The sequence below is a fragment of the Neofelis nebulosa genome, chromosome 7 (genome assembly GCF_028018385.1).
Source record: "Neofelis nebulosa isolate mNeoNeb1 chromosome 7, mNeoNeb1.pri, whole genome shotgun sequence".
NCBI classification, from domain to species: Eukaryota; Metazoa; Chordata; class Mammalia; order Carnivora; family Felidae; genus Neofelis; species Neofelis nebulosa.
This window is the reverse complement of record NC_080788.1, coordinates 54,557,289-54,575,661: the sequence shown is the minus strand read 5'-3', so window position 1 is coordinate 54,575,661 and position 18,373 is coordinate 54,557,289. Positions and strand designations below refer to the sequence as shown.

At 40.7% G+C, this 18,373-nt stretch overlaps 1 protein-coding gene across 14 annotated transcripts in view; it reads right to left on the bottom strand.

The window, feature by feature from the left end:
• Positions 1-17,469, bottom strand: part of ATP8B4 (ATPase phospholipid transporting 8B4 (putative)) — a 257,258-nt gene extending 239,789 nt beyond the window's left edge. For 5 of the 14 annotated variants that reach the window (XR_009264158.1, XR_009264157.1, XM_058737763.1 and 2 more), the window contains exon 1: positions 9,201-9,518. The gene's annotated coding sequence lies outside the window, so the exon portion shown is untranslated. Of the gene's footprint in view, positions 1-1,899; positions 2,087-8,993; positions 9,160-9,200; positions 9,546-17,380 lie in introns of those variants that run through there. The other 9 variants (XM_058737764.1, XM_058737779.1, XM_058737777.1 and 6 more) reach the window with 9 other exon arrangements.
• Positions 17,470-18,373: the final 904 nt, after the last annotated feature.

Below are 18,373 nucleotides of genomic sequence, written 5' to 3'. Positions count from 1 at the left end.
AATGAATGATGTCTTCAATTTCTATTAGGAATGGACCAAGGGCTTTCAGACACAAGAAGGTGCTTCCCTTGTCTAATTTTTTTATTCAAGTATAATTAACATACAATGTTATATTAGTTTCAAGTATACCACATATTGATTTCACAATTCTATACATTACTCAATGTTCACCACAATAAGTGTAAAGACACTTCCCTTTTAGCAACTATCCCTTCCCAGGACCCAGCCCCATGTTCTAGAATGTCTTAGACCTTCCCAAGCTGGGGGCCACCATGCCTTTGTCATCAACTTCTTCTTTCTGGCCAGACCCCATCCTCTTTTATACCCCCATCTCCAGCCTAGGAAAATTGTCAAAGGATGAACAATATTTGCTTAGCAATAGGAATAGTGTTGCAGGCAAACTGAAGAACACAAGAAAGAAGAGAAATTAGCAAAGCTTAGGGAAGAGAACAAAAGGAAGCACTCGAAAGAGAGAGAGAGAGAGAGAGAGAGAGAGAGAGAGAGAGAGAGAGAAGGAAAGAAAGGCACTGAAAGGATGTTTTGAGGTAGGGCCTTCCTACAAGAAATAATAGGTTTTCACTGAAGAATGAAAAAGTGGGTTTTCACTGAAGAATGAATATCTTTGTTCTAAAAAATAGTCACAACAGGGGTGCCTGGATAGCTCAGTCAGTTAAGTGTCTGAGTCTTGATCTCAGCTCATGTCTTGAACTCATGGATTCTGTGACAATGATATCTGGATCTTGTGGCCCCATCTGGCCAGATGGTTAAGGCTCATCTGCAAGTTCTAAGCTAACTTGTTAGGGCTTTAAAATTCTCTCTGGGGACTACGTCAAATGTGTTGTGTTTTCATGGGCTCAGAGTCCCTGGAGCAGGTGAAAGGAATAATGATTCTTTAAGCAAGATGGCAAAAGGGACTCTACACCCTGACAGGTGGCAATTAGAATGCAAGCAGAAGAAAGAAATTCAATCTCTCAGGAAGTTAATAAGAGTACTGGCCACTGGCCAGCTTATTTTTTCTTCTTAATGATTTGCTACAGTGCTTTGAGGGATTAATACTAACAGATACCCATTTCAAAAGATGAATATATAATATAAAGGTAACTAGAAAATATATATATGTGATATCACCCCTCCCCTCTCTTCTTCTAGATCCTTCTGTAAGTACTTCTCATTTTAAAAGCTCCTAATCAAGCAAACAGAAAGCAATACCATATTCTTCCTAAAACTACCTCTAAGCCATACAGCTATTTCATTTTTTTTTGTTTGATTTTGTTTTTCTTCCATCACTTTATTTTTTTATTATTATTTTTTTAATTTACATCCAAGTTAGTTAGCTGATAGTGCAACAATGATTTGGGGGGTAGATTCCTTGATGCACCTTACCTATTTAGCCCATCTACCCTCCCACAACCCGTCTAGTAACCCTCTGTTCTCCATATTTAAGAGTCTCTTATGTTTTGTCCCCCTCCCTGTTTTTATATCATTTTTGCTTCACTTCCCTTGTGTTCATCTGTTCCGTGTCTTAAAGTCCTCAGTTGAGTGAAGTCATACAATATTTGTCTTTCTCTGACTAATTTCACTTAGCATAGTACCCTCTAGTTCTATCCACATAGTTGCAAATGGCAGCTATTTCATTTTTAATTTCTCTAATATCACCTTCCAAAATGTCTTCAAAACCTTTTATTTTAAAGGTACTGAATAAATTTATTTTGTAAATTTTAGCTGTTTTGGCTCTCGTAGAAAATATTCTCTACTGAATAATTCATCCACAATGATAATATGATCACTATTGTATGAATATTTCAATAAGATTTGTGAAAGTTATTTCTTATCAATGACCTTCGTCAAGTGTTCTCACTCCCTAAGACATAAAGTTATAATGAAAAGTTAAGAACTGACCTTCAGGCCCATATTGCCTCCAATCCAATATTTTCCTTCTAACAGCACCAATTCCAGGCACACTTAATGGAGGATTCACACTGGTGTGAATGGAGCATTCACACCAGATGCTAGTTTAACTTTCAGGAAGTGAAATTTAGTGCTGTCATTCTTGGACATTTATCAACTCACCAAAATACCCAGCTGACACTCCAGTTCTAAAAGATGTCAGAGGAAAGAAAGTCATCTTTTGTTGAACTTTTGGAGCAATTAAGGTCTAAGGAAATAAACCAATCAGGTGGGAGAAAAGGTTTGCTAACGTGAAATCTAGCTCTAGAAGTAGGAACTCAGGATTCTGAAATTCAACCATTTCCAAGTACTGAAGCAAATAGTATTCATTTACATGCATACATTCCTTGCTTTTGATGTCACCCCAAAATAGAGGAAATGGAAAAAGGAAAGCTGCTGGTAGGTCTTATTTAATTCTTGGTTTCATCTTATTTAATTCTTGGTTTCATCTTATGCAAGTAATTAAAATGGTGGTTTCCTTGTGTGAAAGTGATGGGGGGGAGGGGGTTACAAAAAAGAGAGATGGGAAAAGAGGAAGACAGAGAAAGGAGTAGCTAACAGCTAAGTAATAGCTAAGGGTTTTTATGTATATTAATTCATTTTCAAAGGCAACGACTACTCTTTTTTTTTTTTTAAACATTGGAAGTTATACTTGCATAAAGGATTTTTTTTTTACATTTCCAGTTCAGGTTTTGAATCTTGGTTACAGAAAATAACTCTTCTAATGGAAAAATAACAAAGTCCAAAGAAGACTCTAGTTTGTTCAGGGAAAATAAAGAGTTGGTTTCAAACACCTTGAGACTGAGGGCAATAACAAGACATCCAAGTTAGGAATGCTACTTCAACAGCTGTATGCAAAGGAGAGCATCCTGTCCATAATATGATTCCACAAGGTCTCTACTTATAGTGAAAATGGGTACACTTGAGTGCAGGTGACTCAACATTTTAAACAAAGGATTCAAATGGAGATTCCCTTTAATGATATGAGGTCACTCAACAATCAAGTTATTACAGTTAATTCCCCATGCTCCAATTCCATGATCACCAAGCCACCTGCTGATAATAACTTGCTTTCCCACAGAAGTCTGCCTACAGGGAAAGAGTACACTAGTCATGCATGCTGAAATGAACATTCTGGTCCTCCTGACAGTTATACTACACGTTCTCAATTGTCATTCTTATTTTATATTACCAGTCTCCTGAGCTAGTATTAGTGTAACTCAGAAAGATAAATCTGGTTTTGGTATGCTGTTCAATTGTGGTCAAAAACCTACAGGACAAACAACCCGTTCTGAATGCAATAAACTCATCAAGAGGCCTCCAAGGGAATAGCCAGACCACTGACCTGCTTAAGGGGCAGCAGGATGTGGTGGTTGGAAGCTTGTCCTTTGGAGTCAAACAGGCTAACCTTGGATCCCTGCTTTTTCCACTAACTCATTACAGAATGCAGGACAAATATACTCCGTAAGCCTCAGAACCTACTGGTTGGACTGTTGGGAATGGGGGCACATGATGAAAAGGCTCATTAGATATTAGTTATCTTGAAGCCACCCTCTGAACTTTCTCTGTCAAAGTATCTACATAAACATTAGGATTAAATGAGCACAGTGAGTCTAACTTCCTTCAGGACATTCTACAATAAAACAAAGCAGATAAGTGTGAATGGATAAGAAATCTTTAAAGAAAAGATGTGTTTGTGGTGGGAGGGAACAGTCCTGTGAATAAACTGAGGGGAGGGAAAACAGTGGGAAGAGAAAGATTGAAAACTCGAGATAGAGGGGTACCTGGGTGGCTCAGTCGGTTAAACATCCAACTTTGGCTCAGGTCATGTGAGATGGAGCCCACCATCAGGCTCCGTGCTGACAGCACAGAGCCTGCTTAGGATTCTCTCTCTCCCTCTCTCTCTGCCCTTCCCCCACTTGTTCTTTCTCTCTCTCCCCCTCTCTTTCAAGAAAAAGAAAGAAAGAAAGAAAGAAAGAAGAGAGAGAGAGAGAGAGAGAGAGAGAGAGAAAGAAAGAAAGAAAGAAAGAAAGAAAGAAAGAAAGAAAGAAAGAAAGAATACAAGGTAGAATGACAGAAATGCAAAGGAAATGGAGGAGATAGAAAAATAAAGGGAAAAGAAAGGAGTCAAGGCAGTTGAGGAAAAGACAGGAGCACTGGAAACCAGGAGAACAACATGGGGCAGATTCCTGGCAGCTTCTCCTTCCTTACCCAGAGCACTGCCCAGGTGAGCCCATCCCTGCCTGTCTTCATCTCAGGGTCTTGAGAGGAACCAGAGTGCCCCCCAGGGGAATCCTCTACCTCCTTTGAGCACAGTGGGTTCTCTCCAGTTCTCAGGACATGGAGCCAAGGGAGAAAGGACCCATACAGCTTCAACAAGCCCAATCCCAGACCTCACCCCTTGTGAGGACCTCCTGTCCTCTTCTCCCTCTATTCTCCATTCTCTTCTGGTGAGCTTTCCTTCTGCCCTCCCCAACTCTGCCTTCTCGTCTTCTTTGGAAACACTGTACTATATGGAAGAGACTTTTAGGATAATAGGATTCCAATCCCAGCTCAGCTACTTTGTATCTAGTGTTACTCTGACCAAGTCACTTACCCTTCCTAAGACTAAACCTTTGAATCTGTAAATTAGAGACAATAATGCCTTCCTCCTAGAGCTGTTGTGAGGTTAAATATATACGCATATGTGGTTCACTCCATAAAACATGTTCTCTCCCCTCCTCCCATTTGTCTGTTCTTCTACTACTTTTTCCCTCTTTCAGTCTCCCAGCTTCCCTTTCCTGTTTCCCTAACTTTCCTTCAGGTTTTTCACTCAGCCACTTATTTCCCAACCCAATTCACCTGGTCTCTGAGGACTAACCCAACCAAGAGTGGAAGGGAGGGGGACTGACCAGCACCAGGGTGGCCAGCACCAGGGTGGGCACAGGAAAACCTTGAAAAGCCCTCTTGCCTGAACAATAGTGGCATCTGAGGATGGGAAGCTAGGAGGGCAGAATTAGGGCACTAGCCCTTTCCCTCCTCCTGCTGCCCTCCATCTTCTCTGGTCCTACCCTTTTCCCTTTCCTTTCTCTGCCTCCAGGTCCCCAAAGGCAAAAAAGCAAAGCCTCAGTGAATTCTCCCACTCCTGGACAAGGTGACCTTGGGGTCATATCTGCTGGCAACCCTGCCTACCAGCCTAAGAATATCCCCTGGGACCAGGCCCCGGAGGGATAAGGGAGGTGAGGCAGAAGCACAGGGAGAAGACTCAGGAAAGGGAAATCCTGGTGCAACAGGGAAATCCCAGCCTTGGGAGGGGACATCAGTGAAGGATAAGGAGTAAGACTGTGCTTCTTTCCTACATGGGTACAGCTTTGAGTGTGATAGTGGGTGGGAGGTGTAGATAATGTTTTGATCATATTTAGTGTCAGTGACAGCTGCCAACAGCCACAGTCACTTGCCAAGTGTCCACACTGGACAAAAGTGAACACAATTTAAGCCAGTGAGTGTGTGTGCATGCCTGTGTGTGTGTGTGTGTGTGTGTGTTGTGTGTGTAAGTGATGGCTGTACAGCCAAATTTCTAAACTGCTTAGCAATTACATCTAATTACCATGGCCTAACAATAAATTATTCTATTTCTTGTATAATGTAGATTAGATTTTGTTGTGAGTTGTCATGTCAACACTGCAGTCTGTTTATGTTCCATTAGGCATGCAGCTGTTCCCCGGCCACAAAATTCTGAAGCAGTGGGAATCCTGCTTCCCTTCCTCCTCTTGTTTATCCCCTGTTCATTTTTTCCCTTGCTCTCCTTGTTTCTTTTTCACTTTCCTTTCTCCTTTCCTAGCCTGCTCTTGCTGCCTTCTCTTGTGCATTTCTGCCCTTCTCATGCTGCCTTTCTCTAACAAACATGCCTGCTTTGGCTTAGTCATCTTCCTTCCCCCTCTCACTTCCCTTTCCTTCCACCAGTTTGCAAGTCAGACAGCCGGAGCCTGGTCCTGCCAGCTTCAAAGCCTCCAGCAAGTTCCCTCTCTTCTAAGCCTGGTGTTCTCATCTGTAAACGGGACAGTTAGAGTAACTCACTGGATCACTAGGCATGCCTGTAAAGAATTTAGCACAGTGCCTCCTGCTACAAAGTTAGTACTCAAGAGAGGGAAAGCTTTTTTTTTTTCTTAACTGTATGTTTAACTCTCCACAAGTAGAAAACCTCCTATCAAATTTGAGAGTCATCCCTATGGGTATTCAATCACCAAACACTTATGGGTGCCTATTCTATGTCAAACCGGGACTCAGTAGATGGAGGTAAAGATCATTAGTTCCTACCTCTATCCCTTCCAAAGCCTGTAGTCTGGGGAAGATGAAAACAGATACACAGACCATTAGAATGGCAAGTTCTGGACTGTGATGGAAGGAAGGACTGAGCACCATGGAGGCAGAGGAAAGGGAGCCACCAAGCCTGTTTTGTGCAGTCAGCTAAGACCTCACAGAGAATAATTCCGAGTTGAATCTTTTTGAAAAGGAAAGAGTTTGCTCAGCAAAATGAGGTAAAGAGGCCAAAGGAATAGCATGTGAAAAGATCCAGTACTGTGAAAGGGAAGAGAAGGTTGGGGAAGGAGTGACAGTCATGGCAATGAGATTTTATGGTGATGGAGCTGGAAAGGTAGATTAGAGATGGATTCTGAAAGAAGTGATCACCTTCATCATTGCCATCATCATTACTATTCACTGGGTACTTGATCTTGTGCTAAGTACTTGCCATGTATCATCTCATTTTATCCTCACCAAAACTGTATAGGTGGGGACTATCATCATCCCCATTTGATAGGTCAGGTGACACAGAACAGGGCTATGTTCAAGACCCATGGTTAATCCTGCAGGTAATGGGGAGGAAGAAGAGATTTTTAGAGAATGATATGGTTATAATCCGGGCTCCCTTGTCCACTGTCATTACTCTCTTGGTTCTCCCTATGCAAGTGCATGCTGTCAGCACTTTTAGGAAGGTTATGCTCACAGCATGGCCTGGCATGGAGAGAGGTGGAGAAGCAGTAACAATAGGCAAGTGGAGCCAGATTCTGGAAATGTTTCTGCAGTTGAATTAACAGAGTTTATAAATGGCCCCTAGGTTGGTGTACAGGACAAAGAAGAACCTCAGATGACTTCTAGGGTTTTTTGGCTCAGGACAATGAGGGGACAGAGGTGCCATTAGTACAGCAGGGAAAAGAGAAGGAAGAGAAAACAAAGGAGCAGGAATTGGGATGGGAGAATAATACATTCAGTTTGAACACATTAGGCTTGAAATTCCTCTTTATCTTTGAAAACATCCTCAGCACTAAAGACAAAAGACAGATTTGTAGACATGGAATCATCAACATACATGAAAGCATTGAAGTCATGGGAAATGAATGATCTCACTCAGAACAAGAATAAAAAGAAGTGAGGAGAGGACAGAGGATGAGGATGAGTCAATACAAGGACAAGGACAGGTCCTAGGGAACACTCAACTTGAAAAGAAGAGTCAGAGAAGGATATATCAAAATAAAATGCTCAGCCTTTCCTACTGTGGCATCTTCTCTGGGCATCCAGCACAGAGCCTGACATAGTGCAGGTGCTCGACAAGCTCAAGCTGACTAAAGAAAAGGAGAAAGGAAAGAAAGGGGAAAAAAATCTCCAAAAATGCAATGACTGATATATTTAGTATTTGAATTTACTATTTAATCAGAAATTACTATTTGAAAAATTTTTAATATTGCTAAAAAGTCAAGTAAGTCTATAGGTATGTGGAACACTTGGAGGTTACTATTTTCTTTGACACCTTTTTTTTTTTTTATGTTTATTTTTGAGAGAGACAGAGACAGGATGCAAGTGTTGGAGCAGAGAGGAAGTCAGAATTTGAAGCAGGCTCCAGGCTCTGAGCTGTCAGCACAGAGCCTGACACGGGGCTCGAACTCACAAGCTGTGAGATCATGACCTGAGCTGAAGTCGGATGCTCAATCGACTGAGCGACCCAGGGCCCCTCTTTGACACCTTTTTGTAAGAAATCCTGAAAACAAATACCAGCATCTAATTCTTGTACATGCAATGCAAGCATCTAGAATGCACCCATTAAGAAGTTTTATTTCTAGGAAAGCTACAATTATAATTTATTTTGAAACAAAAAGTGAAGTCTTTTCCTACTAAATGGAAATTTCCAATTTACCATGTAAAAACAAAATAAAATCCTCCTGTGCACAAAAAATCCCCCAGGGGCACAAAAATTACTTGATCCCTCATTTTTGAAGATGCATGCATGATGGAACAATATAAAAGCACAAGACAGATAAATATAGGTTTTTAAAAATCACTCTGAATTTCCATTTCAGTAAATGCAAAGACTAGCACAGAACAACACCTGAACAAAGGTGGCCATTCATGAAGAGAGATGTTGTTAATTCTACATATGATCCTATATTTCTTCATTTCCTTTCTAATAAGCCTTCAGCCCCCAATTATTGTTTCTCACCAGTTTCCTTTATTTTCAAAACAGCAAATTATTAACCAGGGACCTGAGAAACTCTCTCACATCTGTCAACCAAACAGCTAGAAGTATCGATTTCTCAGTTCAGACAAATCTCAGCACTAAAAACATACCACTCCAGCCTCAGAGAGTATTTTAGTAAACTGTTCATGTTTAAAGCATGAATTGGTCATAGAATAAACAATACCTTGAATAGGGGAACTAGATACAAACCCCTTGAAAAAAATGAAACCAACTACTCCCAAAGGAAGTGACAAACACCCACAAGCCAAGAAGAAATGGACACTGATGCTACTCCCATTAGCCATTTAATAGGTGATGCTAACTGAATAAAAATTTGAAAAGGGAAATAAAGCAGATGTCCTATTTCTCACACCCAACTAGTTTCTAAAGTGTTTTTAGTTAGAGAAAAATGAAGACTTTTGCTAAACCTCAACCTCACCAGAAGATGAAAAGATCAAAAGAGCAACCTAGAAAACAGAAACAGAAAGCCCTAGTCAGCCCTGAGCTAACTCTCCTCTTGGCTTCACCAACCCTTGAATGCTCCCCACAAACTCACCTCAGCCTGGACCTAACCCTCTCTCCCAAAAGGGAGGGTGCAGGGAGATCAAACAGGTACCCATTCCATGACCATGCAATGAGAACAGTGAGAAAAGCAAAGCTATTCTGAAGGCTCTAGCAATTACACAGAAAACAAACTGAGTCTCTAGAGGACATTCTTGAGAACCTGAGATCAACTCCCGGAAAAACACTCTTGACCACTTACCGCTACCGGAAGCTGCTAGATGGCAGATCAGAATCAGCATCTCATCTGAAGAAGGCAGCGTTGTGGGAAACCGGCTTCACTACCAGTGAGGAACTGGGGGAGAAAAAACACTCCTTGGAAAAATACCAAAAGCCCAGAAGAGCCTCTCCTTCCAGAGTTGCCTGCTACTGCTGCCAGGGCAGAACTGGTTAATCTTGAAGAAACAAAAGGAAGCTCCCTAGAGGCTGACTTCAGCAGGATGGCTTCCTCTGTGGGAACCAAGTGTTCAGTAGGATGGAAGCGGACAACGGAAGAAGTCACAGTTATCACTTCTGCTTACCAAACTTGTATGAGCCCTCAAGTGATGGAAATTAGCAAATATCTTTAGAGCTCCTACCTGTTTTTCCCAGAGATGAAGGAATTAGCATTTTTAAAAAAATCATTGCAAGGGGAGTTTCACTCTCACATGGATGAAAGCTAAGCACGCTCCTGTTTTTAAGATGGGATTAGATGAAAACAAAATATTTTGGTCTATTTTTAAAAGAAAGGATTATGTCTTAAGTGTGTCTCAAGCCATTTATGGGTTCTCTAGAAGTTGCATCAGATTTTCAGTTAAATACTGAAACCAAATATATTTTAATGTCTCTATAACCAGAGCAAGTTGATTCCCTGTACATATCAATCCACTCTCCTGGCCAATCCTGGTACTGAGCCCACAGGCCTCCAGAGAGAGCCAGATCAGGGGAAAAGGAAGGACTGTTCCCTGCCAAGCCCTCCTCCCACCCCTAGTCACAAAAAACTGCAGATTTCTTGAAACAAGAGTGGTGGCTTTCTCCCTTACATGATAAAAAGAACCAAGAACAGCCTATAAGAGGAAGTAATCATTTCTTCAAGATATTTAAAATAAAAAACTTTTTAAAAAATGTTTTGGGACACCTGGGTGGCTCAGTCAGTTGAGCGTCCAACTTCAGCTCAGGTCATGATCTCATGGTTTGTGGGTTCAAGCCCCGCCTTGGGCTCTCTGATGACAGCACAGAGCCCACTTTGGATCCTCTGACCCCTCCTGTCTCTCTGCACTTCCCCCACCACTGTCTCAAAAATAAACAAACATTTAAAAAATAAATAAAAAATAAAAAAGGTTTTTAAGTGTAATTTCTATACCATTTTTTTTTAACCTACTGTATTAGCAACTCCTATACCCTTGGCAACTCCCTTTGTTGAATAAGCTATAAAGAAATCAGCACCTTCTCCTACAATGTTGGTGGGGAAGTTGGTAAAATAATTTTAAAGGGAAACTAAGTAGTGTCTATCAAATACAGAAATGTGTATTTTTCCATCTCTTAGGAATTAAACTTACAGATGATCATAAACACATGTACACAAGTGTGTAAAATGTTCATTATAGCACTATCTGTGATAGGAAAAAACTAAAAATGGCTTAAAAATAGAGGACTGGCCAAATAAGTGAAGGAACATCCATACAATGGAGTACTATGCAGCCATCAAGGGGGAGAAGAACTGGATTGAACAATCAGATGGTCTGGGCTCAGGTCTGCCTCCACCAGCGACCAGCCAGGTGACTTTGAGCAAGTTCCCAAACCTCTCTTGGCCTTGGTCCCTCACCTGTAGTAAGGTGAAAATTATAGTACTTACTGTAGGGAATTGCTGTGACCAAGACAGTGCCTGAGGCACAGCAGATGCTCAATAAATATTAGTGAGTACCAATTAAAGAGATAGGCCTCTTTACACTGACATGGAAAGATGTCCAAGAGACACAGTCAAGAGGAAAGAGCAAGTTGCAAGAGTATGCATAGGAGAAAAATATTGGCTAAAATATTTTAAATGTGCTTGCTGTTTACTGCCTGTTTCTTCCCAATAAAATAGAAGCTCCCTGAGAGCAGGGACTTCCATTCACTGTTGTATACCCTATGCCCATAATAGGAATTCAAAAAATATTTGTTGACCTAATAAATCAGGAAGGATAAACAAGAAGAAATATTTAATGGTAGTTACTTCCGAAAAATGGCATGGGGGTGGAGTGGCTGGTGGGTCCTGGTGGAACTATGTCATTGTTTCTTACAAAAGCACTGCTTACATTTTTTTTAATTCTTTTAAAGTTCATTTATTTATCTTGAGAGAGAGTGTGTGTGCACACAAGCAGGGGAAGGACAGAGAGAGAGGGAGAGAGAGGATCTCAAGCAGGCTCAGTGCTATCAGCATGGAGCCCAACGTGGGGCTCGATCCCATGAACTGTGAGATGATGGCCTGAGCCAAAATCAAGAGTTGAATGCTTAACTGAATGAGCCACCCAGGTACCCCAAAAGTACTGCTTACATTTTTTTACAAGGAGCTTGTATGCCCACCAATAAAAATGGAGCTCTTAGAAGACAGTGTTTTTGTTTACAGGGAGCATCTTAAGATACATGGTTGTTCCCCTAACAGCAGACCAATGAAGGAGCAAGGGATGATCCTCCCTATCACCTGATAAGTTAATGAGTCAAAAAGCAACTTATAAAAGAAGGAAAGCACAGAGCTCTCCTTTTCTTCTTGGCTTTCTGTTTATCTTTCCAAATTTAACCCTACAATCTCCAAACCAGATCCTCTGTCCTAATGTATCAGGACCCCTCTCCTTTACCTAAACATCAACTGCACATCCCCACCATGGCATCTCTGCCCAGACCACTCTCTCTTCCTGGGAAACCTTTCCCTTCATCTTCTCACTTCTAAACCTGTCCTTCAAGGACCATATCACATGCTCCACAGCCCTCCCCAGAGCATTTTCTGACTTTCCTAGCATCTCTGGTCCCTCCCTCTTGGACACTGCTAGAGACTAGGTTGGATATCATACACTGGCACTTATTCTGCAATGTGCTATCTCGTCTACCACCTTGAGGTGAGGAGTATAAGGACTGAGTCTTCAGTTTTGCAACTCTTCTCTCACCCTTCCCCTCCCCCCATCATTCACACATATGAACATGCACACAGGCACACAAACCTGCATTATAAAAAACAGACTGCCACATTAAGGAGCTATGTGTTGTGATTTTGTTCCATTTGCCCAAGTTTCTGACACCAGTAAAAAAAAAAAAAAAAAAAAAAAAAAATTCATGTGCCGTCATTGTCCCTGAAATTTCGAGACTAAGGATATCTTTCTTTAGCTTCCTTGGTATATTCTTGTTAAATGCTTCTAAAAGCTCTAAATTGGCTTAAAATTCTCTAGTTCTTCATGTACTAACTAGTCAGAATTTATTTGATCAAATTTTTTCCTAATTAACAACCCTTAATGAATGAGGAATCCTAATGTGAGAACACAGTTGGGATAGAAAAAGGGCTTACCATCCTCACAGTAAGGCCAAAGAATGACTACTTCATGCTCATCTCATACACAGAGATTCTCATAATGCATACAGCATGAACAGAGGCAGGGGGATCCCCAGCAATGATTTCCTATCATTTTGAAATGTTCATTCATCCATTTATTTTTAAATTTTTTTTTCAACGTTTTTAATTTATTTTTGGGACAGAGAGAGACAGAGCATGAACGGGGGAGGGGCAGAGAGAGAGGGAGACACAGAATCGGAAACAGGCTCCAGGCTCCGAGCCATCAGCCCAGAGCCTGACGCGGGGCTGGAACTCACGGACCGCGAGATCGTGACCTGGCTGAAGTCGGACGCTCAACCGACTGTGCCACCCAGGCGCCCCTCATTCATTTATTTTAAAACACAAGTATCTTGCCATTAAATACTCCCTTGCAGAACAATCTTTGGGTGCTTTAAAACTGATTTTACGGTGTCACAAAATTATGTGCCTAAAATCACAGAACATCAGATTTATTTGTCCCATTACTTTAAGTCCCAACGCTCTGGGGTACCTGGGTGGCTCCAACATCCCACTCTTGATTTCAGCTCAGGTCACAACATCATGGTTTGTGGGTCTGAGCCCTGTGTCAGGTTCTGTGCTGATGGTGCAGAGCCTGCTTGGGATTCACTCTCGCTCTTTCTCTCTCGCTCTCTCTCTCTGCCTTCTCGCTCGCTCTGCCTTCTCTCTCTCCCTCTCTCTGCCTTCTCGCTCTCGCTCTCTCTGCCCTCTCGCTCTCGCTCGCTCTCTGGGCCCTCTCGCTCGCTCTGCCCTCTCGCTCGCTCTCTCTCACTCAGCCTTCTCGCTCTCTCTCACTCTCTGCCTTCTCGCTCTCTGCCTTCTCGCTCTCTGCCTTCTCACTCTCTGCCTTCTCACTCTCTGCCTTCTCGCTCTCACTCGCTCTCTGCCTTCTCGCTCTCACTCGCTCTCTGCCTTCTCGCTCTCACTCGCTCTCTGCCTTCTCGCTCTCTCGCTCTCTCTGCCTTCTCGCTCTCTCTCTCTGCCTTCTCTCTCTGCCTTCTCTCGCTCTCTCTCTGCCTTCTCACTCTATCTCTCTGCCTTCTCGCTCTCTCTCTCAAAATAAAAAAAAAAAAAACTTTTAAGTCCCAAAGCTCTTTATCCATCTCTGAAATCTAACATTATAGCAGATGCTGCTACTCCCCTGCCAGGCTGCCTTATCACCTACACATCCCCTTGACTGTCTCCCTCACTTCATTCAGATCTGGGCTCAAACTCACAAATTCTGAAAGGCCTGCCTTGGTCAGCCTACGTAAAACCACCCACACACACGCCAGTCACTCTCGATCCCTTATCGTGCTTTATTTTTCTCCATAGGAAAAACACATAGCTATTATACTGTGTATTTCCTTGCTTACTGTCCCGTTTCCCCAACCAGAAAGTCAGCTGTAGGAGAACAGAGACTTTGTCTTTGACTGGATGTATACCCAGGGCCTAGAACAGCGTGCAGCAGGTGCTTGAGCAATGTTAAATAAACAAATGAATAGTAGTAGCATTGTTGTTTAGTTTCTGTAGCTTCCTAAATATGTATGCATCCTCCTCTAGAATTTGAGCTGCTTGATAACAGAGCTCTGAACTCATTCCCTGTTGTCTATCAACAGTGCTCAGCAGATAGTAATTTATCAAATGAACTGAAGCTCAAGTCTAAAGTATAGTTCTCTGTATGACACTTTTTATTTCTACTAGATTTCCATTTATAATGGAACTTACAGTTTAATTTTTCTTAGCTCACCTTAATTTGTCAGTCCCCAAAGTAGTGCCAGTTGGTGGGCCTAATTTGAATAGAGCTTGTTACAGTGGTTAGCATCAGATTTCAGACTCCTTTGTAGCTACATCTAGAAGTATCAATTTCAGAGGAGGAAGAGGAGTCTAGGGGAAAACATGGAGGCCTGAAGCACACTGAAGATGAAGAAGCAATTGCTCACTCTTTAGGGCATGAACAGAGGAGAGAGACTTGCTCTGGATAATCTCAAAAGTGTCCGGAGAAATGAAGTTTAAAAGATCTGTTTTCCACTCCTAGATACATACCCAAAAGAAAAGAAGCCAGAGACTCAAACTGATACTTGTACACCAACATTCATAGCAGCATTATCCACAATAGCCAAAAGTGAAAACAACCCAAGTGTCCATCGATGGGTAAAGGAATAAACAAAATATGGTATGGAATACTACAGTCTTAAAAAGGAATCCAATTCTCATTCATGCTGCAACATAAATAAACTTTGAAAACATTATGCTAAGTGAAATAAGCCAGACATAAAAGGAAAATATTGTAATAACTCCACTTGTAGGAGGTACCTAGCATAGGCAAAGAATAGAGGTTACTAGGGCTGGGAGGAGGGTAAATGGAAAGACATTTACTAGGTAGTGTTTCAGATTGGGATCATGAAAAAATTCCAGAGATGGATGGTGGTGATGGTTACACAGCATTGTGAATGTACTTAATATCACTGAACTGTACACTTAAACATGGTTAAAATGGTAAATGTTATATATTACCACTAGATAATATTAGAGGACTAGAGCTTAATTTTTAATCTTCATTACACAGCATATACATTGTCAAAACACCAGAAGTTGTTTTTTAAAAACCTTATTTTGCTTTAAAATCTTACCTTTTAGAAATATCCCTGTCTATAATCTAGAGTTTCCAAAGATTTTTCTCAATGATCACCTCAATCTGTCCTCACAACAATCCAATGAATTATGTTAAATGAATTTCGATTAAATATCTGAGCACTCAAGAGAAAAATTTTTCCTAATTTATTCACCCTCTCACCTTTCCTCCAACTTTGCACACCTTTCATCAAAATTAAGAGATGGAAATTTTTATACTTAAGAATACGAAGCCATGCAAATAGTCATGCTATCTTTTCTTAACAGAATAAATAGCATCGTATATCTGTCAAAACGTCTAGCTCTACTGCCAAGATAGCTAAGAAAGCCAACAAATCACCATTTTACGTCAACAGATAAACCACCCATAGCAACTGGGATCAGGGCGTTCAATATTTTCACTCAACAAGTGCAGATACTTTGCTAGGCACTTTGTGGGACACAGAAGGATAAACAAAATGTAGTTCCTAATCAGGAGACACTTACGTGCCAGCAGGAGTCAGACATGAAGATGAGGGGGTTCTACAATCAAAGGGGAGAACAACACGTCTCTGCTACTGAGAATGGGACCACCAGGAAGTAGATTGAACCACTTTGTGTCAATTCAATCTAATCCCAATGAAATGAACTAGTTAAAATTTAATCAATTCCCTGAAATATAGCCATTCCAAGAGTTTCAGGTTTGTTTGCTTGCTTGCTTGCTTTTAATGCCAGGAAAGGAAGGTTGAGCTAACTGAAATGTCAAACCAAGGCTTGGTTTCAACCTGAATGGCAGAGAAGTATCTCTGGCCTAAAATTATGATTTGGACATATACAATAAAAAAGAAAATAAAACTACAACCAAGTATTCCCTGATTCTGTAAATACTTTCTTGAGCAATCCAACTGCTACTAGCAGACTAGAAACCAACTTGAACATACTGAAGGAGCATCTCTTTGACAGAAGCCCTGGAGTGTATATTATAAACCTATGCCATAAGGCATGAGAATTGCAGGGGTATAAATCATATGATGTAAAAATTACTTAATTGCTTTAAACTTTAGCTTCCTGAGCAACCTAAGTATCCATCAATAGTTGAATGTATAAACGTGTGTGTGTGCGTGCACACCTGCACACAATGGATTACTACTCAGCCATAAAAAGGAATGAAATCTTTCGATTTGCAACAACATGGATAGACCTAGAGGTTATTATAAGTTGGAGAAATACAAATACTGTATGATTTCAATTATATGTGGAATCTAAAAAACAAAAATGAACAGGCAAAACAAAACACAGATGCATAAATACAAAAAATAAACTGGGAGTATGCACAAAAAAAGCAAAGGGGATTAAGAAGTACACTCTTCCAGATAGATAATAAATAAACCGCGGAAATGTGATTTATTTATAAGAGAATACAGTCAATAATAGTGTTACTACACTATTATATGGTAACAGATGTTACTACACAGTATATGGTAACAGATGATAACTTGACTTACTGTGGTAATCATTTAATATAATAAATGGAGAATCACTATGCTATACATCCAAAACTAATAGTATTGTATGTCAACTACATTTCAATAAAAAAAACACAACTTTAGCTTCCTGGTTGTAAAACTGGAAAAATTAAAATCTGCTTCTCAAGCTATTTGTGAGGATTAAATGAGATATTCACTAAATGAATAATAAATAAAAGAATGCATGTATATGTAAGTTACATGTGCAGTGATTTAACAACAATAAATAATACATAACCCAATGCCTGTCGTACAGTCATTGGTCAACAAAGGTCAATGTCCTCCCTGCTTTCTCCAGAATCTTCCCAAATGACGACCACATTTCTTTTATCAGAAAAGAAGGAAGACCTCCACATTCTGAGCTATTCCACCTCTCCAGTTCTTTCCATCCTGATACAACCATCTGCCTTCTCCTCTTGTCTCTGGGACAGTGGTCCCCAGGAATATCCTTTCTATACACCATAAAGCAGCACAAGAAATAGACAGTTTTAAAGGATGAAATCAATAAGGATAAGTGGCAGTTTTAGTATTTCCTTCCTCCAGCCCAGAGGATTATTTAAAAACCACTGTTCCAGGACAAGTTTCACCCAGTGACAGAAGACATTAAAAATGTTCCTGCCCACCATACCCTCCTCTCTTCAGTAATTGAAACCTACTCACTTCCCATTCAGAAACAGTTTCACCAAACCTTGAAATCATACATACCTTCTTGGTCCTTAGTATCTAAAAACAAAGTAGAATTTTCAACCTCTTATGGTTTTATGTACTCTATGGCACTTCCCATAGTGTGTTAGGCTGAATTTCATCAGGAAAAGGTAACTCAACTCCTCCTCCCCCCATCCTCCCCAACAATTACTTCCTCTTGGTTAGTTAACCTTTTGTGTAAGAAAGTAGGTTTCCTTACATTGGCCAACATAAACGACTGACCCAATGCTAGTGGTACCATTTCCTATGTGGGACTTTCCATCCTAGATGAAAAGACTCACCACTGAGTTTTAGTTATTACTCAACTATCTCACAAAAAGAACAGAAAGAAAATCAGAAAATGCAAGAAGACAGACATTTCTTTAGAAGTTAAGCCCTGGATAAGGATGTAGATTTAGGAATAGAGCAGTTTCCTGCTCTACTGTTAAAATTTCAAAAATTAAAAGTAAATTAAAAATAATATAAACTTACCACTACATTAAAATTAAGCAAGTAGGATTTCAAAAATTAAAAAAAAAAAAGATATCTAAAATCCTAGGTGCTAAAAGTCACCTCTGGGGAACAGCTCCTCCCAGCAATTTGGACTATTCCACAAGGGCTCTCCTGAACAGCACTTTCAGTCCTGACATTCAAACACAAAGCAGAACAGTAGGATCCAGAAAGTTTGTTATCCAAGCCACCGCACCCAAACCAGGTGATTTGCGTTTAACTTGCCCTTTCAAATGCATTCTGAACCATGTGTTCCAGAACTAGATGACCCAGCTCTAAACCAGACAGCCTAACTCCAAGCCAGACAACTGGTATCTCTAGTTATAAAAGTCATTCTAACAGTTCACTTCCAAATGACGAATGCGCCACAGCCAAAAATGGATCCTGGCACTGGCTGTTGCCACCAGTGAAAGCAACACTCCCCTAAATGATATCTCTCTTGCTATCAAGAAAGCACAGTGTCTTCTTTGCATATAACAAGTGCCCAGGAAATATTTGGGGGCT